The 25072-nt window shown below is 38.0% G+C and overlaps 1 protein-coding gene across 7 annotated transcripts in view; it reads right to left on the bottom strand.

The window, feature by feature from the left end:
- Window positions 1–25072, bottom strand: part of NLGN4X (neuroligin 4 X-linked) — a 200535-nt gene that overhangs the window by 153921 nt on the left and 21542 nt on the right. For 2 of the 7 annotated variants that reach the window (XM_035542244.2, XM_035542251.2), the window contains exons 2-3: window positions 7027–7110; window positions 3684–3747 (exon numbers count right to left, since the gene is read on the bottom strand). The gene's annotated coding sequence lies outside the window, so the exon portion shown is untranslated. Of the gene's footprint in view, window positions 1–1321; window positions 1383–3683; window positions 3748–5263; window positions 5361–7026; window positions 7111–19477; window positions 19598–25072 lie in introns of all 7 variants that reach the window. The other 5 variants (XM_050716513.1, XM_035542247.2, XM_035542245.2 and 2 more) reach the window with 5 other exon arrangements.

The raw sequence follows: 25072 nt of genomic DNA, 5'->3' as shown, positions 1-25072 counted from the left end.
ACATGGTTTAGTGGGTGACATTGGTAGTAGGGGATGGTTGGATCAGATGATCTTGAAGGTCTTTTCCAACCTTAATGATTCTATGAATTCAGAATAAGGAAACACTTCAGTAACATTTCTAATTAAGACAAAGTCATGCTCTTTGCAAGGACACTACATGCAAAAGATGAATTTTAAAGGCTGCCTATATACAGTCTAAATATATGGCCTTAAGACTAACACCTTATTATGATTACATTATTTTTAAGTAACAGTAGACTGCAGCTCAGAGTAATATTTACATTTCTAATTATTAATGGAAAATTTTCAAGTACTTGCATTTCATCTTTTTGAACCAAAGTCATGATATAGCTTTACCCATGAGCAATCATAATGATATGACATAACATAGGAAATATCATTTACATATCTTTAAAGCTAAGTACAAATCTCAAATCATAGAAACAATAAAAGCTTTTCTATTCTATTAGCTCCAGTGACTACAGGCTACATCAAAATTAAATGTGCAATTTAGTTTCAATTAAAAGAGTTTTGTTTCCACCCAGGACAGCTGAAACTCAATTTGAACAGATATTTTGTTGCAGATTATTAATTTCTTCCAACGACAAAAATTGCAGATTTTTTAAGACAATAACTGAGCAACAAATTTTATCAATTATTTGCTAAAATCATGTTAAAACAAAGATTTTATATGGTTTTGATAACATTCTGTGAACAGTTGTGTAAGCTTTAAATCCATATTCATGCTGTGAGCACAGATGGATAAATTTCCATCATTATCATTGAAGATGCAACCAGGTGAAAAAAAAAAATGATAGTTCGTATCTGATCAGGAGAGGAAGACACTATAATACGTGAAAACAGATGGAATCTAAATTTGATGTGACCTAGGTAGTTTCACCTACACACAATAATTCTGAACTTTATTTCAAGTAGTGGATAACAATATTGCACATCATGTTGTTTTCTTTCTCTCTCACTCTTTTTGTGTGTGTGTGTGTGTGTGTGTGTGTGTGTGTCCTTGGGAAAGAATAAGGAATGCAAAGCAGCATATATGAAAGAAAATGTCATTTTTGAAAATGTCATTTTTTAGTAATGAACCTTTTACATAGACGCTATATACTTATAATAATAGATTAAAACTTATTACTTATAATAAAAGATTAAATAGAAAAAATGCTGCATATAGTTATTTTGGGCACAATGTCAATAGAAAAAAAAAAAGCTGAACAATAACACTAGGTGTCTGGGTCTAAACTGTCATTTAAACTGTCAAATCTAAATGCATATTATATTAATGTGTGCAAACAAACAAATTTACCTTCGGACTCAAATAATAATTTTCAGTTCTAAGACATTTCTACAAATAGTTTGACTTCCTGCTGGAAAAAAAAAAAAAAAGTTTTATTTTATTTTCATTTGAGAGAGAAAGCAATATACCATCATCTACCCTAGTCACTCAACACCTGTATCAATATGTTTTCAGGGCAGTGATTAGCATAATTGTGGTGGATTTCTTGTATTCGGAACAGAATAGAAATAATTCGGTAATTTTTCACTATTAAAGAACTATGCTACATTGTTTCCTCAAGCAATACAATACTAGGCTTTTTAAAGGCACTTAATCAAATGAGGTATCCAGTCAGTTTGTCAGAAACAAAACGCAGACTATTTCCTCTGCTTCAGCCATCTCTGAAACAACAACATTCCTAAATTCACTCCTAGCAGTTCAGAACAGCTATGTGCAATCTTGTCAGTGCCTCTAAGACTAAAGACCGCTTCAATCCTCTGCTTCCTATAAGATGCACTTCCAGGGGGGTGAAGTTAAATAAAAACAAACAAACAACATCAACAAAAAATGGGTATCTACCACAAGATTTATATTCAGAAGAGGAGCCACATAGTCTTCATGTTACTTACTAATGAACCTCAGAAGCCCATAAACTCATGGAGCCCCTCTCTTTTACATTGTAAGGCTCTGTGAGGCCCAGAGCCACAAAATCCCAGGTAATATTCTAGGAACCTGAAAAGCTCATAGGAATCACAGTTTTCCCTAGACACACAAAGATAACTTTCTGTACATACCCAGATGTTCACCATCTTGTTTGGCTTGCTGCTTACCTCACACATATATCTCTTTTCAGATCAAAAACTAGGGACAAATTTAAGTTCTAGATAGTGGATATTTTATTTATTATTTATTTTATTTTATTTTATTTTATTTTATTTTATTTTATTTTATTTTATTTTATTCTGTCTAAATGAAGTAGTCTACCTGTGAGCTAGGTGTCTAGTAACTCAATAACGATCTAGTTTATTTAGTTAATGTACCCTAGGGACTTATCCAGAACATGAACATGGTAATGTAGGTGCGTATGTTTGAGGATGCAACCCTTCTACATAGGGCTAGCTGATACAACATAATACTTGTGGGAGATCTGGTCCTTCTGGAGCGGTGCTGGCAGTCTAACAGACAAATACAGGATTCCTAAAATTGCACCAGAAGACAGATTTTAAGCAACCAAAACTGTCTCAAAGAACCAACAAGCTTAATTCTCCTGATACGCTGTTTGATAAACAGATGAGTCTTATTCAAACAGGTTTTTTTCTTTATACAATTTCTTTAAAAAATCACCAAAACAAAACTTTGAAATTCTAACTTTATTGTTTTTCTACCTACTTTCTCCCCAAATTGCAGTATTGGTGCTGAGTTTTTTATAATGCTACATGTGCATTAAAAATAAATAAAAATAATAATTAAAAAAATCAGATATGTACATACAACACCATTTAATTTGAGACTTTTCCATGTTTTATAAATGTGTCTCTTGATTTCATAACCTACATTTTGGGTAGACCTGTGCGGAGCCAGGAGTTGGACTTGATGATCCTTGTGGGTCCCTTTCAACTCAGGATATTCTATGATTTTGTGATTTTAATCTGCATTAAAAGTCTCTATGTGATTTCATTGCCTCCTACTCTAGAAACTAGAGCTGATAATCCAAGACCTAAAGGGGTATTTAGCAAAGGATATTGGAGATGGTTTTCCTTCATCATGCCACTGAGTTACCCAAACAAAATGAGCAAAACTTATCACAGTTGTGATATTGCTTAATCATATCACTTAGTAATGAAGATGGAGTGTGTTTTGAACCTTGATAGCATGAAGAACAATCTTGTGCATGTAATTTATTTGCCCTAGGACCTTATATTCAAAGGTCCTTTACTATTCTTCCTTATTAAAAATAATAATAATTTAAAAAGAGGTTTCTGTTGCTCAGTACAGTACATTTCCTATTTCAACTTTCCAAATAATAGTAAAATCTGCACTCCAGTTCTTTGAATTTAACATGAAAACATAAATAATAATAATAATCTAATCATTCATATGAGCTGCCTATGCAAAACACAGTGTAATTAATTTCTATTTCTCCTTCACTTGCTTGCTGATGATGTTATGATTCAGTGAACTCCAGTTAGCCATCCAGTCTGCATAACATTGAAATTACATTATTTTGAGTTCTTCATTATCATCATTGTACACTGCTTTAAGTAATGTAATGTTCAAATTAATTGCCTAAAAAATCAATTGTATTTATGGAATTGTTACTTATATAAGAGCAGTTTATAGTTCTTAAAGATTTAAGGAAATCATGGAAATTTTATTTGTCATCAGAACTCACCACTGAAATTATACTTTTAACACCTTTAGGTAAAGGTGTTAAATATATCCAACTGCATTGCCACCTGAAAAAAAAAAATAAAATAAAATAAAACAACCCCCTGGAAAGTTTTGGTGATTGTTATTTCATATTTGCATAAATCTTGCTCACTTGGATTATTCAGAAATCGACATTTTGGTGGAGATCATTAGAGTGTGCATACATTTAAGTAATTTAGATCAGTCACACTGAAACACATAACTAAATGTTGCAATAATAATAATAATAAAAAGATATATCAGTTCTACTTCACACACCACAATATCAGTGATGTCATGAACCTATTGAGATTGCTACATAGAATTTGTAAGGTTAGATTTACTGATAATATTTCAGAGCAAACCATCTGATGAAAGTACTGTTTAACAAGAGTTTGGAGTACTCAGCTGAGCATGTTGATATTTGTGGTCATAAAACCTGACAACAGGAAGCAAAGCAAAGATTTTGATCAACAGCATTGAACCCTGAGAGCTGAAAAAGAGACTGAAGTAAGCTGACAGCTCTAAGGATGATAGTTCTATTGTGCCCTGGTTTTCCTCAGAGAATTAAAAACTGATCCATTTCCTAAAACTCCTAAGTCTAGAATTGGAGCAATTTATAGCTCCCTTCCAATGTGAAGGCTTTATTATTCCTTCACATTTGTTATCATAAATGATGCAAGGCAGAAGGCTTGACCAGAATCTGAGAACATGATCAAGAATCAGACAGTATGTGGCTACATTAAAGAAACTGCACAGCGTTCCATGGCCTACCATAGGGCTCCATCTGCACAGTCAGCTGTCAGGTCAGGATTTTAGAATGAAATCACACCATTTAAACAGACATCTACCTGTGAAGTAAGATTAAAATCTGAGGACTGTTTGCTTTCTGTCAAGTTTATTTCCATATTATGTATGGCAAGTGCTTGCTGCATACTCTAAACATAAATTGCACTTTTCTTTCCATGAGAAATATCATTCTGATTGTTGGTTCATGATGAAGAATTTTATCTGGTTTATGATGAAGAAAAATGTAGAAGTGATCAAATCATGGGGACTCCTTTCTGCATTGCTCTTAAATGCAAGTACAATATAGCAAAAGTCACTACCATTATTTTTAAAACAACATTGAAAATGATTCACATCACTCTCACAGTTCTTCTGTTCATCGAAATGGATCCCTATCATCTGCTGCAAATACTGATCTTCAGAGTTAGTTTGGGTCATCACTTTTCTGAAAGCCTTAAGATCCACTTCAGTTTGTCTCTTGACAAACTTCTCATAAGAATATAGCCTTCTTCTAGACAAAATAGAAAATTCTTTAACATATAGTAGCATATTTCGGTTGTGTTTTTGGGGAGTAACTTAATGTTGGCAATTGAACATATATGCTTGTGACAGCATACACTTCAGGATATCAGCAAGCAGAGAAATTGAAATAAATTTGAAGCAGATTTACAGTTTTACTTTTACGATTCTGGTTTCTTTTGTGTATAGTCCAATTATTGTTTCACAAACAAGGAAATTTTCAAAAGACACAATTGGCTTCTGATGTCCACAAACCTAAGTTGGAGTTAAAAAATAGACATCAGTAGGCTCTATCTCACTTTTCTGTTTTAATGTTGCTTGCTTCCCTTTCTTCTCATTCTCCATGAATCCTCTGCATTATTACAAAAACAAAAACAAACAAAAAAAAAATTCTGAGAAAACAGTGAAAACTACAATCACACTACCCCTCTGCTTCCCCTCCAGACCCTTCCCAGCTTCTGTGATTTATCTCAGTATATTCTGACAGATCTTGAAATGAGAGTTTCTCTCCCTTCTTGGAACTTGTCTGTGGCTAATTTTGTACAAGAAAACATAAAACTGCTATAAACTTTTAGTTACAAAGAAACTAAGTCATTATTTTGACTTTTACTTCAGCTTTGCTTTCTTTATATCAGGTTTGTATTATTTATATCATTTGCTTTCCTTTTTCCTAAAAGTTATAAATATATATATGTATATACATATATATATATATATTATGAGTTCTCTGAGGAGTATAGGTAACTGAATCCTATGTTCCATACTCATGCATATGTACTCTTCGTTATTGTAACAACTAAGAGTTCAGCTACAATCATGATCAGCATGGATGCTAAACTATTAAACAGGCTCCTGTTCAAAAAATGTTTTATTTTATTACATTTAAATTACAACAAATTGGAATAAACATGGCTTAGTGATGCAAAAATCACATGAGTTTTCAAAGCTGTTATATTATTCATCTGATTTTTACACTTCACATAATGGTACCCTCATATCTCATAACTACTCTGTCATACTTTGAATTATTGCTTATTCACAACTCTATTATCACATCAGATACTTTATTATTTCTTCTCCTTGAATGTAGGACTGAATGATAATCCTAAATTGAAGCTGCATCTTGTGCAATGATTACAGAAAAAAAAAAATCACATCTGCTTCAAAGTTCATAGAACATGTAATGTGAGAAGGAAGTGCTATGTCATCAGAGAAACTTTTCTGGTCATTTGTTTATGTCCATCCTTCCTTATAAACCAATGCATCAGGCATGGTATGAAGGAAAGGCAATAGATTAATCTGATCTCTTTTACAAGTAAGATATAGTCTATGCGTAGATTTATAATCTAAATCCGTGCCACATTTATCATATTGATATCATAGGAATGTTTAAATATGTGTGTATATATATAAATATGCATATATAGACATGTACATTTGTGTCTATGTGTACACTATATATTGAATTATGCTATGTCATATGTTGCTAATAAAGTGAGAGAAAATATCGATCCTTATGGTAACAATATAAAACAGAATATAAAATGAAACAGCAACCAAGGTCCTTTATTTAAATGTCCCCTTTTAAAGAACTCCACAAACTCCAAGAGTTCCAAGAACTTTGGAATCCAAACATTTTTTGAAAACTGAACGTTATCAGCTCTATCTGGTATAGGATGGCCTGGAAAACCGAAGTCTTACTGGTTAACAGTGTCACAATATCCAGGTTTAATCCAACATCTTTTAACCACATAGAGGTACCATTCCATATTTCAAGAACTGAAAAATAATATAAAATTCATGCTTATCATGAATAAACACTAATATTTAGAATGGATTATATTCCAGGTCTTATTCCATGAACACATGGCAGTACATAAGCATTTTAGCTGGAAGTATACATCACGAGTATATATTTCAAACAAATTTAAGAACACTAGCAAAAGAGACTTGATGTTCATCTCTGTGATTTATTTTTCAGATAACTTAATTGTTTTGACTATATTTTTAGTACTTACCACTGTGCTGTGTTTTTGAGAAGCCTTCAGAATCCCCTCATAGGAAGCAGCATATTGTCATTTCAGTTATAGCACAAGTTTTTCCTGTGAGGAAGAAATATATAATGTTCTTCAGTAAAGGAAGAAAATAAAATATATGCTTATGAGTCATCGACAGTGAAACAATACACGTATGAAATCACCCGTAATTCTGATTTTCAAGATTAAAAATAAAAACAAAAATAAAAAATATAATATTGATACCCAGAGATAACTACATTGATAATAGTGCATTAACGTTTGTCCTAACAGTTATTAGTAACATTTTTTCTTTTCTGATCAATCTTTGCTAAGGAAGTAAATTGCCTTTAAACTTTTAAACCATAAAAATATTCATTTTAGGGGAAAAAAAAAAGAAACTAGAGAAAGTACTTTAAGATAAAAGAAATGAAAAAAAATACATGATCCTTATAAAAATATTTCTTTAAATGTACGTTGTATACATTCAAATATAGAATGTGAAATCATTTGACTATTATTTATTATTTCTTGAAATTAGTTAGCATAGACTTTTACAGAAATTATCATGGCAAAGTGGCAATAGTGTACTTCCTCAGCTGACCCTCAGTCAAATTTAAATATTTTAGTCTCAGAGAAGCCTGGTTCACTTCAAGGACTTCAATTACTTTCCCTGGATTTAACTATCCTCTCACTAAATTTTTAGTGGGTTTGTTTTATTTTTATTTTCACAAAAGGAATTATGACCAGAATAACAATATGAATGTACCAGAAATTTCTTTGTGAACAGTGTGCAATTCAATACTCTAGCTTATACTCCAAATTACTTTTCAATGGATATCTTATTTACCAATACGCTATCCTTTTAGGTAGACTATTTCAAATGACTAAATACTAATACTTACCAATAGTCTCTTTTGTCAGGACTATATTGAGACACTGCAATTTAAACCTCAAAAGGTAACGTGTCAAGAAAGTTATTTCAGGTAATTTGCCTCAGTTCCAAGACTGCATTAGATGAAATACTTTTCTTCCCACAAAAACCAGTACAGTTGAATTTATAACATAGATACATATTCTGCAGGGGAAATGCATGCACTGCTTGTATTTATTTATTTTTTTTTCCATTTCTCTTAATGCACCAAGGAACTTCATATCTTCTATTCATATTTTAACTATGTTGATTAATACAGACAAGCACTTTATGTGAAAAGTACAATTTTAAAACAAATTGCACAAGAAAGTGTGAGGCCATCAAGTAGTCCTACTAACTCACTCGTTAACAAAGCAGTAAGCTGACAAATGTGTTCCACAAATTTCCATAGCTTTCAGAGTCCAACTGCCTGTCAATAAGACATGCATGACTTGCAGATAACTGATAAAGTATAATCTATCTCAAAGTATGTATACCTATACACACACACATACAAACACAGACTTTCCAAGTATGCATATGTATAGTGACTAGAAGAAATTATCAGTTCTTATCAATAAAGATCCTAAGGATCACAGCACTGAGATTCCATCTAATATATCAGAATATTTTCTTATGTCATTTAAAGAAAAAAAAAAAAAAGAAAAAAAAAAGATTTTGGACTTAACTTTTGACCTATTTTGACCGTTTGACCTACACTATTATTTTATAATGTAAACGAAATCAGGATTTAATACTTACTTGCTAATAGTGGATTCTGCAATCTTAATCACAATGAATAACACAATTTTTTTGACTTACTAAAGCCAAATCAATCCCTATAAATGCAATTCATTGTAAGAGTTGAAAATACAGTCCTTAGTCCCATATAATGAAGGTGATTATCTCTAAAAACTGGAAATATATACCTGTGGATGGATATCTGAATATACATATCTCAGTCTGAAAGCGACAAATTTAGGAATAGGGAATCAAAGCACATTCCTTATGAATAAACAAAGCATGAAACATGCCAGCTAAACTGTGAAAGTGTCCATCTGGACACTTATCACACAGAAAACCTGGTAACAGTGTAAATTTTCACACACACAGCCATTGAGGAATCAGATGTTGAAGTTTAGGGCAATCTTTATTCCAAGCTACAGTAATGTCTTAAATATCTCCATATAACAATTTCACTTTTATTGAAGATTTCACTGCTCACATAGATTCTGACAGACATTCTAATTCTCCAAGAGTAGTAAGTGAATAAACCCAGGACATAAGAAATAAGGAAGGATTTAACGAATGGCTGGACAGTGAAAATCCACGAAAGCTAACACAGTTTCCTTTCTCAGTTATTTTAAACTTGTATTTCTTTATTTTGTCAGTCTTTATAGTTTAATTTCTGCTACAGTTGAATGATACTCAACTCAGCTTTGCTGGTAAACACAGGGGCTGCATTTACTGTCTCTCCATAGCATCAAAATAGTCTTTAGCTTAGAAGAATAAAAACTAAGAAAGTGCTGTTTGTGAATTAGGTTTTTCCAAATTTATCTCCTATACTGTTCTTATCCTTCTCACCTTCAATTTATCTTACAGATCTTCTAATTCTCCTTGCCAGATTGATTTTAATTGTAGATGACTAGATTATAGTTTAGACTTTATATATTCTACTAAACCACTCCGTTCTCGCTGCTCTTGTCTATTTACACCTCTTGTTTAGACTCTATCTCTATAATAAGCAATTGCTCTGTATAAAAACAACTGCAAATACTGCACTTCCTTTCTATCAATATGCTCTTAGAGCAAGTATGGGCATGCATGTTAGAGGAATAATAGTCAAGTTCTAAGACAAAACATAGAAGTATTTAATATATATTTTCCTTTTAGAAGTGACTTTTTTCCTGTATGTTTGTGACAACTGTTTTCCTCGGAATTATAAAAGTCTAATATAATTGTTAAGGGAATTTGGCAGTCTTTCTAAGCTTATTTTTCTAAAGTTGAAAATTGTCTTTGTCAACAGTACAATGACTCATAGGTAACTTAAGTCCGATGGTACTATAGTCAGCCTTAATGTTACTCAGTTTAAGCTTACTTATTTGACTCATTTCCTAGAACTATCTGAAGAGTCTCTGATTTTAAGAGTGATGGAGCAAACATAACTCAGAAGCAACTAAGACTGGTGTTCTAACAGTATATTTATATAGTTATCTTAGTCAATACCTGAGATCTTTGTCTTATATATATATTTTTTTCCCAAACATGATGACCCACTCTCTCCAGCTATTCTAAAAACCTCTGACTCTTCTTTGTAATATCCATTTACAAGATAAATTCTTTTTTCTTTAATTCTCAGTTTTATTCATCACAATGACTGGAGTATTGTAAGCAAATTCAGTTTGAGCAGTCAAGTTCATAAAGTGTGTGTGACAAAACGTAGCATTTTAAATGCAGTCAGCATCTTTAAACACATCTTTAAATGTGTCAGTTACAGTGTTTACACACTTTTGTCTATTTATTCAGCTTCATATCAAATTCATTCTTATGACAATTTTATTAATAAACTCTCCCCATGGTTCAAACATTGCATAACAATTGTAACTATTTTTTTTTGTATACTATAAATAGAAAGTTATAGAGGACACAATAGGAAAATGCATCTGGGCAGTTCTGTGATGCTCTTTCAATATCACTAGCCCAGAAGTCAGAATATCTGATAAACAGATGATGCTCTTTCAATGGTTTATTGTCTGGAAAGTTTGAGGGCAGCCATGTTCAGAAGAGGAAAGATGCAAAAATGATCTAAGATGCTAAAAAGATGCTAAATGATGCTGCAGCAGGAAGTGGAAACAGAACAGTTGGAAGAGTATCAAAAGCATGGAAGTGAAATCTACTTTTTCCCTAATTTAGCTATGTGAATGCTAAATAACTGCATCAGACCTCAGGCATCGTTTGTAATTAGTGTGGAAAATAGGTATTCTGGATGGTAGTCAAAGAGTGTGGGCTTTCATTAAGAAAACAAACCACCCACTCTTCATGTATATCAACTGAGCTAATGTTGATTTACAGTTATCTAAGAAATGAGTGTTGGTATCTTACTTTTCTTTACTTAAAACAAATGCAAGTGCTGTATCTAAGTGTAAATGTAAGTGTAAAGGCTGTGAAACGTGACTTCTCTTTTGCTAAAGGTGCCTGATCTCTTTGGCCAGACAGCAGAAATTCAGCAACAAGACAAACCTCCTGGGGGGACACATTTTTCAACTTGAATTAAAAGTAGCACATCAGAAGAAGACAGGAAGCCTGTAATTTACACAGTTCCCCTAAATTATTATTCTCTCTGTTGTATTCATTGTCTTCAAGCACATCAGAAAGATACAGTGGAAGTTCTTGTGTTGCTTTTTCTCCCTCTAATATGGCAGGTTCCTCACGATCCTCTGCTTTATCTCTTTCTGCTTTAAATAGTTAATCCTACAAACATACGTGTGCCTCTGGTCTTGATTCCTGCCTGACACATTCAGATGTGGTAGCACACTCAGAAAAAGCAGAAAAAAGAGACTGACACTCCTCTGAAGTCAGAGGTGAAGGACGGCGTCCTCAGCCACAAGCCACTAGAATATCCCACAGAACAGGTGGGTGGCTTCAGAGATAAGCCACAAGAAAAAGAAAGAGTGGGAATATATGAATCTGTGCAAGGTCTGCAAGATCAGGAAAAACCCTGACCAGAGATGAAAAGAGAAAGCAGGCAGAACAGAGTAACATAAATGACAGATTTCTCTTCAGAGAAAACAGGCTGCTACCAAACACATAACTGTAGTGGCAGAGGAACAATACTACAGCAAGTGGAAGGCTGAGGCTATCTCCACAAGAAGTAGTCCAGTGAGGAGGAATGAAATTCTTTGTAAGGCACAATGTCAGTTAGAAACACGTAATGTGAATTTGCAGAGGTCTCAATTTTTATAAAATAGAGCTAATATTTCTTGAAAATTCTTGCCTTCGGAAATGTTTAGATACTAATCTTTGCTAATAAGACAGACAAAATGCAGATTCATTTCTCATATGGATTACATCTGAATTGCCATGAAATACTTGTATCAAAACAAAGCTATTATGTGTGATAAAACAGATTAAAAACACCTGATCAGAAGAATGAATAACAGTAAATATTTGAATAACATATAACTTCATTAGCAAAATTTGATATTTTTTGCAATATCAACAAATAGAAATCTCAAGGATCAAAGGATGACAATGACACTGCAATATGGGTGCAAACAAACCTTATCAGTTAATACCACAGGTGAAAATACTGAGAAGACGCAGAGGGAAAAGAAAAGAAAAAAGAAAAAAGAAAAAAGAAAAAAGAAAAAAGAAAAAAGAAAAAAGAAAAAAGAAAAAAGAAAAAAGAAAAAAGAAAAAAGAGAAGAAAAGAAAAGAGAAGAAAAGAAAAGAGAAGAAAAGAAAAGAGAAGAAAAGAAAAGAGAAGAAAAGAGAAGAAAAAAGAGAAGAGAAGAGAAGAGAAGAGAAGAGAAGAGAAGAGAAGAGAAGAGAAGAGAAGAGAAGAGAAGAGAAGAGAAGAGAAGAGAAGAGAAGAGAAGAGAAAGGAAAAGGAAAGGAAAGGAAAGGAAAGGAAAGGAAAGGAAAGGAAAGGAAAGGAAAGGAAAGGAAAGGAAAGGAAAGGAAAGGAAAGGAAAGGAAAGGAAAGGAAAGGAAAGGAAAGGAAAGGAAAGGAAAGGAAAGGAAAGGAAAGGAAAGGAAAGGAAAGGAAAGGAAAGGAAAGGAAAAGAAAGGAAAGGAAAAGAAACGAAAAGAAAAGAAAAAAGAAAAGAAACGAAAAGAAACGAAAAGAAACGAAAGAGAAGAAAAGAGAAGAAAAGAGAAGAAAAGAGAAGAAAAGAGAAAGGAAAGGAAAGGAAAGGAAAGGAAAGGAAAGGAAAGGAAAGGAAAGGAAAGGAAAGGAAAGGAAAGGAAAGGAAAGGAAAGGAAAGGAAAGGAAAGGAAAGGAAAGAAAAGAAAAGAAAAGAAAAGAAAAGAAAAGAAAAGAAAAGAAAAGAAAAGAAAAGAAAAGAAAAGAAAAGAAAAATCTGTGAGAGAAAAACAAAACAAAGCAAAACAAAATAAAAATCAAGCTGGAAACAATGATGGTAGATGCAGTTTGTATTACAGAAAAAAAAAAAAAAGAAAAAAAAACTTCTGAAACATTTGTAGACTGCTACTACAAGTCAGGAAGAATTAAACTCATGAGGTCTGAGCCCAAAACAGCAACACACACAACAGAATTGCTGATGATGCAGAAGAGAGTGATTTGCCATGGCCGTGTTAAGAAATTCTGAATAGTAAACGGAATGATGCCTTAGGGGAACTCCAGGCCAGAAAGCAGCAATGCCAGGAAAGAATGTAAAATAAAATACAGCAAAAACAAAGGGCATAAGAAAGGCTAAGTCTAAGGTCAAAGAAGGGGAGAGATTGCCAGGCTTGTGTCAAAGGAAAAGGTTGATCCTCAGGTCAGGGAGAAGAGAAAGGCCAAGCCTGAGATTAAGGAGGAGGAGGAAAAGGAGAACAAGATGCAGTTAAAGAAGAAAGTTAAAGAAGAAAGACAGGAGAAAGGGGAGGGTAAAAGAGCAATCCGAAGGGAAAAAATAAAAATAAAAAGATTAAGGACATGCCCAAAGTCAAAAGAACAGAGTCCAAAGAGAGCTTCAAGACCATGCTGAGACATACTGAAATTAAAGGTCAGTTGAAACAGCAAGAGCTCCACATAACAACCCTTAAGCTGTCAAGGTACAGTTTTCAGACATAGTAGATAGGGAATCAGATGAATAGAAGACAGAATAATCCACCCAGTGGCATGGAACTCAGATCATCTGAGTTCCTCACTTCAAGTATATAGTTAAGTCTCCTTGGGACCTTCAATATTATTTCTGTGTTTCTAAAATAACAGCAAGAAATTTTCTGAAAGGCACTTAAACAACTATTACAGTAAGAATCTTGTGATGCTCAAGGTAATATTGACTATCTGTGTCCCTTCCAAGTTATTACTAGTAAAGCAATTACTCTTGATGAAATCATGCATGCCTTTCTGTGCATAAGCAAGATCTGATAAATATATCTACCCATATATCTTTTCTAAGAACGTGGGTAAATCAGGAGGAAATTCTCTTAAAATTTTCATAGCTGTAAAGACTAAAATGAATGAAAATTCATACCATGAAAATGTATACATGAAAATTTTCTCATAAGTGAAAATATTTTTACACAGATTTTCTTAATGCACCAGATATTACGGTTGTTGCTTATTGGCCCCAGGGAGGTGCCTGATTTCTGAGACTGGGTCTGCTCCAGTGCCCCTGTCTGCCTCTGCTGGTGGGCCAGTGGGATGGGTTGCCAGGGCCCCTGTGCCCCCACAGGGAGTCCCGAATACTCCTGGCTTCAAGTCACTGTAGTGGGTTTACATGGCAAGGTTTTGGTAGCAGGGGGCCATAGCAGTGGCTTCTGTGAGAAGAATTTAGAAGCTGCCCCATATTAATTAAGGGCCCCACTGCTGACCAGAGCCGAGCCAATAAGCAATGTTGTTTGCATCTTTGTGAGAGCATATTTAAGAAAGGGAAAAAATAAAAAATAAATAAAAAACACGCACAAAACAAACCAACCAACCAAACAAAAAACACTGCAACACAGCAGCTGGGAGAGTGAGAGAGTGAGAAGAGTCAGAAATAGCCTTGCAGGCACCAAGGTCAGTGAAGAAGGAGGGGGAGAGGTGCTCCAGGCACTGGAGCAGAAGTCCCCTGCGGCCTGTGGTGAAGACCATGGTGAAGCAGGCTGTCCCCCTGCAGCCCATGGAGTACCACAAAGGAGCAGGGTTCCACACTGCAGCCCATAAAGGAGACCACGGTGGAGCAGGTGGACCTGCACTGAAGGAGGTTGCGGCCTGTGGAGGACCCCTGCTGGAGCAGATTCCGGGCCAGAGCTGCAGCCCGTGAAGAGGAGCCCACGCAGGAGCAGGTGGCCTGGCAGGAGCTGCTGCCCATGGGGGACCCAGATTGGAGCAGTTTGCTCCTGAGGGATGGACCCTGTGGTACGGACCCATATGTGGAGCAGTTCTTGAAGAGCTGCTGCCTGTGGCAAGCCCCTGCAGGATCAGTTTGGGAAGGATGGCATCCCGTGGGAGGGACCCCACGGCACAGGGGACAAGAGTGACTGAGAAGGAGCAGTGGAGACAAAGTGCTATAGACTGACCACAGCCCCCATTCCCCTGCGCCACTCGGGGGAAGGAGGTGGAAGAGGGTGGATGGGGGGAAAGCATTTTTGGTTTCTTTCCTTTGTTTCTCACTTCTCTAACTTGTGCCTAGTAATAGGCAATAAATCTTACTATCTCCATATTCTGAGTCTGTTTTGCCCATCATGATAATTTTTGAGCTATCTCCCCATCCTTATCCCAAGCCTTGAGCCCTTTTCATCGTATTTTCTCCCCCTTTCCCTTTGAGGAGAGGGAGTGAGAGAGTGGCTGAGGTGGAGCTCGGCCACCCCCCTGAGTAAATCCAGCACAGTCACCAGCCAGGATGAGCCTCAGGGAGCCACCAGTCCCTGTGATGTTGTGACACAACCATATCATTCTCAGTAAATGGCTCATGTACTAAAAACCTTCCAAATCTAAACAGACCCATGAGAAAAATTCAGAGCACATCCCTCTTACAACAGCCATCACTTCCCATAACAGAATCATCAAAATCCACATATCCTAAGCCTGTGATACATTTTTCCCCAGACAACTCCATTGGAACTACATGGTTAAAAAATAAACAAACAAACCCCCAAACAACAACAACAAAAATACATGCTGCAACAGAATAAACTTAGATAATCTGTCAAGAATGGAAACTACTAGATGAGCAGACAATGAGGTGGATAGAAATCTGTCTGAATGTCTGAACCAATAAGGTTAGCACTGGCACAAAGTCTACCAGGAAGACAGTAAATAGCATTGTATCCCAGGGATCAATGCTGGGTCCAATCTTGTTCAACATCTATCTACATTAATGATCTGGATGATGGGGAAGAGAGTACCCTCAACAAGTTTGATGATGACAAAAATCTGGGATGAGTGGCTGATACACCAGAGGGTCATGCTGCTATCCAGAAGGATCGCAGCAAGCTGGAGAAATGGGACAGCAGGAACCTCATCAAGTTCAACAAGGGCAAGTGCAAAGTCCTGCACCTGGTGGGGGAACAACCCTGGGCATCAGTACATGCTACATTGGCTGAAAAGAAGTTTTACAGAAAAGGACCTGGGGATCCTGGTGGACACCAAGTAGAACTTGAGGCAGCAGTGTGCCCTTGACACAAAGGCAGCTAATGGTATTCTGAGCTGCATAAGGCAAACTATTGCTATTGGACTGAGGGAGGTGATTCTTTTCCTTTATTCAGAGCTGATGAGGACACATCTGGAGTATTGTCTCTAGTTCAGGGCTCCAAAAAACGAAAGAGATATGGATTAACTGGAAGGAGTTTAGTGAAAGGCCACTAAAATTATTAAGAGATTGAAACACCACTTATACAAGGAAAGTCTGAAAGAGTTGAAACTCTTCAGTCTAGAGAAGAGAAGAGAAGGTTCAGGGGTGATCTCATCAATATATATAAATACTTGAAGGGAGGATGCAAAGAACACGGAACCAGGCTCTTCTCAGAGATGCTTAGTGACAGGACAAGGGGCAATGGGCACAGACTGGAACACAGGAGATTCTGTCTGAACGTCAGGAAACACTTCTTTCTTATGAGGGTGACTGAGCACTGGCACAGGTCACCCAGAGAGGTTTTGAAGTCTCCATCCTTAAACATATTTGAAAGCCATCTGGACATGAGCCGGGGCAACCAGCTGTAGGTAAGCCCCCTTGAACAGTGAGGCTGGACCAGATGAGCTCCTGAGGTCCCTTCCCACCTTAGCTATTCTGTGATTCTGTGATCTGTAAAGATATGCCTCTTTTCTGAGTAAGACAGAATCTGTCATCAAAAATAAGAGTCTTTCCTGCCTTAAAGAAAGCCAAAGTTATGTTGCAAGGGATTTAGCAGATGTTCAGTTTTTGGTTATGCTAGTCACTCGCATCACTAATACTCAGATCATTGTTTCTGTTTCTGGAACAACGTCATTTATTTTAGCAATTGAAGAAGAGCTTGAACCATAATGTCCCACATCTCAATTGAATATCTTTGTGCAAAATTGAGCAAAAGCCTGGTTTAAGTCAAGTAGATCAGGAACTGATACATTCCCAAAACTCCAGGGGTTGTTCTGTCCTTAAAAAAAATTAAATAAAAAAAAAAAAAAAGAGAGAGAGAGAGAGAGAGAAAGAAACTTTTATTTTATTTATTTTATTTTATTTTTTCTTGATTTAAATTATGGTACAGAATTACCTGTCTAGCAATGGAAAGGCATATGTTCAAAACAAGTGTAAAGAAACAGCTCCATCTTCTTCAGCACTACAAGAATTTAATGACATGAAACTTGATGTAGGAACCCTTCCACCTCTCTTACCCTTCCTGTCAAGAGAAAGGCACTTAAGTCTTCATCTGGCAACTATAGCCTTGCAAGCAAAAACAACACAGTTTGAAGCCTGCAAGATCTTGTTTTTCATGACTGTTATGAGAGTCCCTCTAAGTTTGCAGTTTAATAATGGTTTGTGTCTATTGCCTTCATCATTTGTACAGTCATCAGTGTTACCCTCTTGGTAAAATCAGAGTTCCTTTCCTCTTTGCATACGTGGATTTTTGTTTCTTCTATTCTTTCCTTGATTCCAATTACAACAAGTAGGAGTAAACAGGAACAGAGAAGTGAAAGGGAATACAGTGCAGTTCTATATCATGGCTTAACCAGCCCATAGCTTAATCTGCCCAAACTGTTCCAAATCCCACCTCAGCATGCAGTCTGAACATAGCCAGAGTTTACTTCGAGAACAAAGAACAACAGAAAATTACTCCGAATTTTTATCTAATGGTTCTAATTTTTGTTATCTCAAGCCCAATGAGGAGAGAAGTCTGGCTAGAAACCTTTCTTCTAATTAAATTCCATTCTGGTTTATCTGGGACTTACTTGAAACTACCAGTTTTTCCTTTCTCACTATCTGACATCAGGAAAGTCTTGGCAGCTTTCCAAAATCATAGCGTGTAAAAAAAAAGCAAGTATATATATATATATTATTTATTTATTTAGCCAAAATATGTAGCAAAGATGGCAGCTGCTACCTTCATTACAACTGTATTGGGAGTGCATGAGGAGACTAAGAGAGAAGGGATCCTGTATTAATAGGAACTTGACCAACCCCATTCTTTGATCTCTAGGAGCAAACAAAGCAGGGACAGGGGATGAGATGGAATTTTGGGGACAAAAACTACAATAGGTTCCCCCTATGACTGGGAGTTTATCTGCAGCCCAGCCTTGCTCTTTACTAACAGATTGCTCTATTGTCACCTGAAATGTGAAGTCTTGTTGCTAAAGTGGCAACAGGACATGCTGAGTCTTGAAAGTTTGACTTCAGGGTGTAATACAGAAGGTGTTGCAAATGTTTTACTTAATGCTATGGATTTATATATATGTGTGTGTGTGTGTGTGTGCGTGTGTATTTATTTATTTATTTATTTATTTGTTCCTTGTAATCCCAGACATGAGTACAGACTCATTGAAGAACTCATAGAGAGTAGCTCTGCAGGGAAGGACTTGGGGGTTCTGGTGGATGAAAAGCTCAACAGGAGCCAGCATGTGGAATTGCAGCTCAGAAGGCCAACTGCATCCTGGGCTGCATCAAGAGAGGTGTTACCAGCAGGGGAGGGAGGTGATTGTCTCCCTCTGCTCTGCCCTTGTGAGGCCCCACTTGCAGTACTGCATCCAGGTCTGGGGCCCCCAGCACAAGGATGTAGACCTGTTAGAGCAGGTCCAGAGGAGGGCCCCAGAGATGATCAGAGGGCTGGAGCACCTCTCCTATGAAGAAAGGCTGAGAGAGCTGGGGATGTTCAGCCTGGAGAAGAGAAGGCTCTGGGGAGATCTCATTGCAGCTTTCCAATATTTAAAGGGGGCTTATAGAAAAGGCAGAGAGTAACTTCTTGCTCAGGCAGATAGGACAGGGTGGAGTGGTTTTAGACTAAAAGAGGGGAGATTTAGATTAGAGGTTAGGAGGATATTCTTCACTCAGAGGGTGGTGAGGAACAGGAACAGGTTGATCAGAGAAGTTGTGGATGCCCCATCTCTGGAGGTGTTCAAGACCAGTCCGGATGGGTCCCTGGACAACCTGATGTAGTGAGTAGTATCCCTGACCATGGCATGATCTTTAAGTTCCCTTCCAACCTAAGCCATTCTATGATAATATGACCTTACAAATTTCTGTGAAGACCATACAAAAAATCAACAGAAAATCAAAGGTGCAAAGTTAAAAAAAGCATTGTTCATTTTTCACTAAATTCTGATTTCAAAAGTGGAATTGAGTTTACCCAAGCAATCTTAATTTTATCACTTTATTATTTGATGATACTAAAGGATATAATTTTTAATTAAATTACCTATTATGTTTTTCACAACATTCCGGATGCACAAGCTGGAAGAATTTGCTTTTCCTAAGCAACCTTAAGTATGAAACTTTCTGAGTATTTTGTCTTTTTCATCTGAATTATATCTGTAGACTAAGATAAAAGAAACAAACAAACAAAAGAGCATATCATCATTCAGTTTGTTATTGTCATTGACAATACATCTCAAAATGCAAACTATTTAGACAATTTCTTTCTCACCTCATATATTTTGGATGTGCTGGAGGGAAAAAAATATATATATATATATGCCTATCAACCTTCTGACCATATGCTACAGTGCAGTAACTTTTCCTTTGTCCCTGTCCTGTTTTTTAAGATTAAAGAATCATAGAATAGAATCATAGAATCATTTACTTTGGAAAAGACCTCTAAGATCACCTAGTCCAACCTTTAACCTAGCTCTGCCAAGTCCACCATTAAACCATATCACAAACCACTACATCTATGTTTTTTGAAGACCTCCAGGGATGGTGACTCAACTACTTCCTCAAGCAGCCTGTTCCAATACTTCACAACCATTTCAATGAATAATTTTTTCCTAATATTCAACCTAAACCTCCCCTGATGCAACTTAAGGCCATTTCCTCTTGTCTTGTCACTTGGTGCTTCAAATCTCCACCTTTCTATAGCCTCCTTTCAGGTAATTGTAAGAGCATGATAAGGTCTCCCCAGAGCCTCCTTTTCTCCAGAATAAACATCCCCATCTGTCTCAGCCACTCCTCATAAGACTTGTTCTCTAGACACTTCACCAGCTTCGTTGTCCTTCTTTGGACACTTTCCAATGTCTCTTTTGTAATGAGGGGCCAAAACTAAACACAGTATTCAAGGTATGGCCTCACCAGAGCCAAGACCAGAGGGACAATCACTGCCCTAGTCCTGCTGGCCACACTATTTCTGATACAAGCCAGGATGCTGTTAGTCTTCTTGGCCACCTGAGCATGTTGAAGTCTCCTATTCAGGTGGCTATTGACCAATACCCACAGGTCCTTTTCTGCTGTGCAGCTTTCCAGCCACTCTTCCCCCAGCCTGTGGCACTGCATGGGCTTGTTGTGCCCCAAGTACAGGACCTAGCACTTAGACTTATTGAACCTCATACAGTTGGCCTCATCCCATTGATCCAGCCTATCCAGATCCCTTTGTAGATCCTTCCCATCCTTGAGTAGATCAACATTTGTGTCTAACTTGGTGTTGTCTGCAAACTTACTAAGGGCACACTCAATCCCCTCATCCAGATCATTAATAAAGATATTGAAGAGAACTGGCCCTGGTACTGAGCCCTGGTACTGAGTACCAGTACTGAGCTTGTGACTGACCTCCAAGTGGATTTATCTCCATTAACCAGGACAAACCAATGAACCCATCCAAGCCGTGAGCAGCCAGTTTCTCAGGAGAAGGCTCTGGGAAACAGTGTCAAAAGCCTTACTGAAGTTTAGGTAGACCACATCCACACCTTTCCCTCATCCACTGAGTATGTCACCTTGTCTTAGAAGGAGATCAAGTTTGTCAAGCAGGACGTGCCTTTCATAAACCCATGATGACCAAGCCTGATCACCTGGTTGCCCTGTAAGTGCCACATGATGGCACTATGAGATAATACGCTCCATGAGCTTCCCTGGCACAGAAGTCAGACAGACCTACAGGCCTGTAGTTTCTTGGATCCCCTTCCAGCCCTTGTGGTAATTTTACTCAGCTGGGCAGCTGAACTCCACCACAACCACTCTCTCACTCCCCTTTCTCAAAGAGAAAGGGGGAGAAAATATGATGAAAATACGGCTCAAGGGCTGAGTTAAGGACAGGGAGATCACTCAACAATTATTGTCATGGGCAAAACAGACTCAGAGTAGGGAGATTAAAATAATTTATTACCTATTAATCACGAGGTATAACAGTGAGAAACTCAAAACAAACTAAAAACACTTTCCCCTCATCCACCCTCTTCTACGTCCACCCCTGAGCAGTGCAGGGGAATGGGGAATGGGGGTTGCATTCAGTCTGTGACACTTTGTCTCTGCTGCTCCTTCACTGTCACCCTCTTCCCCTGCTCTAAAGTGGGGTCCCTCCCAAGAGATACAGTCCTTCCTGAACTTATCCTGCGTGGACTTCCCATAGGCAGCAGATCTTCCAGAACTGCTCCAAACAGGGGTCCATAACACATGGTCCATCTGCTGGGAGCAAACTGGTCTAACACAGGTCCCCCACAGGAGGCAGCTCTCACCAGATCACCTGCTCCTGCATGGGCTCCTCTTCACAGGCTACAGGTCTAGCCCAGAATCTGCTACAGAGGGGCATCTCCATAGGCCACAGCCTCCTTCAGGATACATCCACCTGGCCCACCTCTTTTTCCAAAGGTCATAAACCCTCTTTTACTTCCTGAGCTCTAGCCACAGCTCTCTATTCAGCCGGGCCAGTCTTCTTCCATGTCAGTTCATCTTTCAGCACATGGAGATGGCTTGCTCCTGCACCTTTAAGATTTACTTCTTGAAGAATGTCCATCCTTCCTGGACTCCTTTGCCCTTTGGGACTGCCTCCCAAGGGACTCCACCAACCAGTTTCCTAAAGAGGCCAAAGTCTGCCCTCGAGAAGTCCAGGCTGGCAGATCTGCTAACCTCACTCCTTACTTTTCCAATAATCAAAATCGCTATTAATTTATGATCACTATGCCCAAGACAGTGTCCAACCTTCACATCACCCACAAGTCCTTCTCTGTATCTTCTCTTTTAAAACTAATGTCTCTCTATATATACTTATTTATGCCCACATATATATTCTTTTTGTCATAAACCAATTCTCAGGTTCCTTAGGCAAATCTTAGACCAGTGAGAGTTAAAATGTAGACAGGTATCCCAGTGAATAAATTGAAATCGTTATTTAATATCCCTTGAATTTGTACCATTCACATTAAGCTATACACTCAACTAATTGAAATATCTAAGGAAATAATTTAGTGGATAATTCTACATGCCTTCATTGCACTTGATGACTTGAGTCTTCAAACCATATATAACAGGTGAGAATGTGGCCCTAAATACTGCTGACATGTTTAATATATTCAAAAGATACTTCTGAAAAAAAAATGTTTAATGTTTCTACTAAGAATTAAGTGAAATTCTTGGATGTGCGCAAGTCGATGGGGCCGGATGGGATGCACCCGAGGGTACTGAAAGAACTGGCGGAGGAGCTGGCCGAGCCGCTTTCCATCATTTATCGGCAGTCCTGGCTATCGGGGGAGGTCCCAGTTGACTGGCGGCTAGCCAATGTGACGCCCATCTATAAGAAGGGCCGGAGGGCAGACCCGGGGAACTATAGGCCTGTCAGTTTGACCTCAGTGCCAGGAAAGCTCATGGAGCAGATTATCTTGAGGGTCATCACGCGGCACTTGCAGGGCAAGCAGGCGATCAGGCCCAGTCAGCATGGGTTTATGAAAGGCAGGTCCTGCTTGACGAACCTGATCTCCTTCTATGACAAAGTGACGCACTTGGTGGATGAGGGAAGGGCTGTGGATGTGGTTTACCTTGACCTCAGTAAGGCTTTTGACACCGTTCCCCACAACATTCTCCTCAAGAAACTGGCTGCTCGGGGCTTGGGCTGGCGTACGCTTCGCTGGGTTAGAAACTGGCTGGATAGCCGGGCCCAGAGAGTTGTGGTGAATGGAGCCAAATCCAGTTGGAGGCTGGTCACAAGTGGTGTCCCCCAGGGCTCGGTACTGGGGCCGGTCCTCTTTAATATCTTTATCGATGATCTGGATGAGGGCGTCCAGTGCACCCTCAGTAAGTTTGCAGATGACACCAAGCTAAGTGCGTGTGTCGATCTGCTCGAGGGCAGGAAGGCTCTGCAGGAGGATCTGGATAGGCTGGACCGATGGGCTGAGGTCAACTGTATGAAGTTCAACAAGGCCAAGTGCCGGGTCCTGCACCTGGGGCGCAACAACCCCAAGCAGAGCTACAGGCTGGGAGATGAGTGGTTGGAAAGCTGCCTGGCCGAGAAGGACCTGGGAGTATTGGTTGATAGTCGGCTGAATATGAGCCAGCAGTGTGCTCAGGTGGCCAAGAAGGCCAACAGCATCCTGGCCTGTATAAGAAGCAGTGTGGCCAGCAGGTCTAGGGAAGTGATTGTCCCCCTGTACTCGGCTCTGGTGAGGCCGCACCTTGAGTACTGTGTTCAGTTTTGGGCCCCTCGCTACAGGAAGGACATGGACGTGCTCGAGCGAGTCCAGAGAAGGGCGACCAAGCTGGTGAGGGGTCTGGAGAACAAGTCTTATGAGGAGCGGCTGAGGGAGCTGGGATTGTTTAGCCTGCAGAAGAGGAGGCTCAGGGGCGACCTTATCGCTCTCTACAGTTACCTTAAAGGAGGCTGTAGTGAGGTGGGGGTTGGTCTGTTCTCCCACGTGCCTGGTGACAGGACGAGGGGGAATGGGCGAAAGTTGCGACAGGGGAGTTTTAGGTTGGATGTTAGGAAGTACTTCTTTACCGAAAGGGTTATTAAGCATTGGAACGGGCTGCCCAGGGAGGTGGTGGAGTCACCATCCCTGGAGGTCTTTAAAAGACGTTTAGATGTAGAGCTTAGCGATATGGTTTAGTGGAGTACTTAGTGTTAGTTCGGAGGTTGGACTCGATGATCTTGAGGTCTCTTCCAACCTAGAAATCTGTGTCTGTGTCTGTGTCTGAAATGCAGAAAGTAAAATTAATTATAAATTAATCATTTGTTATACTTTTACTGGGTTGCATGAATAGTGTAGAAAATGATACATAAAGGTTAAGAGAGATGATAGATTCCTAGAACATCAGAAAGAGAAGCATTAGTCCATGCTATAAGATTATCTCAGACCTTTGTTAATCAGTCATTCCAAGTAGTAAATGAATTTATTAGATTTAGAATTCTCCAAAATTAGCACCAGTGCAGAAAAAATAATTGAACAAGCTAATAACAAACACAATAATAATAAAAGCCCTTACATTTCCCCAGAGCAGGAAATCAGTATATTGATAATTTTTTTTAAACTCCATTACATGAACTTAGTAAGTTGACTAAAATGTTTTCAGTGGCTTGGAATATTTGCTGAAGATTCTAAAGGTTCCCAAAAGTCTAATAAGTCCTCTCTTGTCTCCTATTAGAGCAAAATATGAAAAGATTTCTCTCACTGTAGGGCTATATGTAGTCACTGTTCTGTATTTAGAACATACTGTTTTCAACTAAACCTTGCTTGCTCAGTACTGTCAGTCATCTTTAGATCTCCTGCCTGCAACAGTAATAGGTTATATAATATTCTGTTGATTGCAGGTCATAACCAAAACAAAATTATGATTGTCATGAGTCCTATATCTCCACTCTCTTTCCACTTATCTGGTTGAGAAGCCAATTGTTTTTCCCTGCCCTGCTGTTACTTGGAAGAATAGAGTTATTCAGAAGTGACTGAGTTATAAATATGTTGACCTTTTTGTTATTTAGTTAGTTATTTAGTTTCTAAAAACCGAAGAAAGGCTAGAGTTTCTTTGAACAAGAGACTGATCCAAAGCCCTATGAAGTCCATAAAAGTTCTTATGAGATTAGCAGACTGCTGAAATCAGA

The sequence above is a fragment of the Cygnus atratus genome, chromosome 1, assembly GCF_013377495.2.
Source record: "Cygnus atratus isolate AKBS03 ecotype Queensland, Australia chromosome 1, CAtr_DNAZoo_HiC_assembly, whole genome shotgun sequence".
Lineage (NCBI taxonomy): Eukaryota > Metazoa > Chordata > Aves > Anseriformes > Anatidae > Cygnus > Cygnus atratus.
The sequence above is the reverse complement of the archived record's forward strand: the minus strand, read 5'-3'. Positions and strand labels throughout refer to the sequence as shown.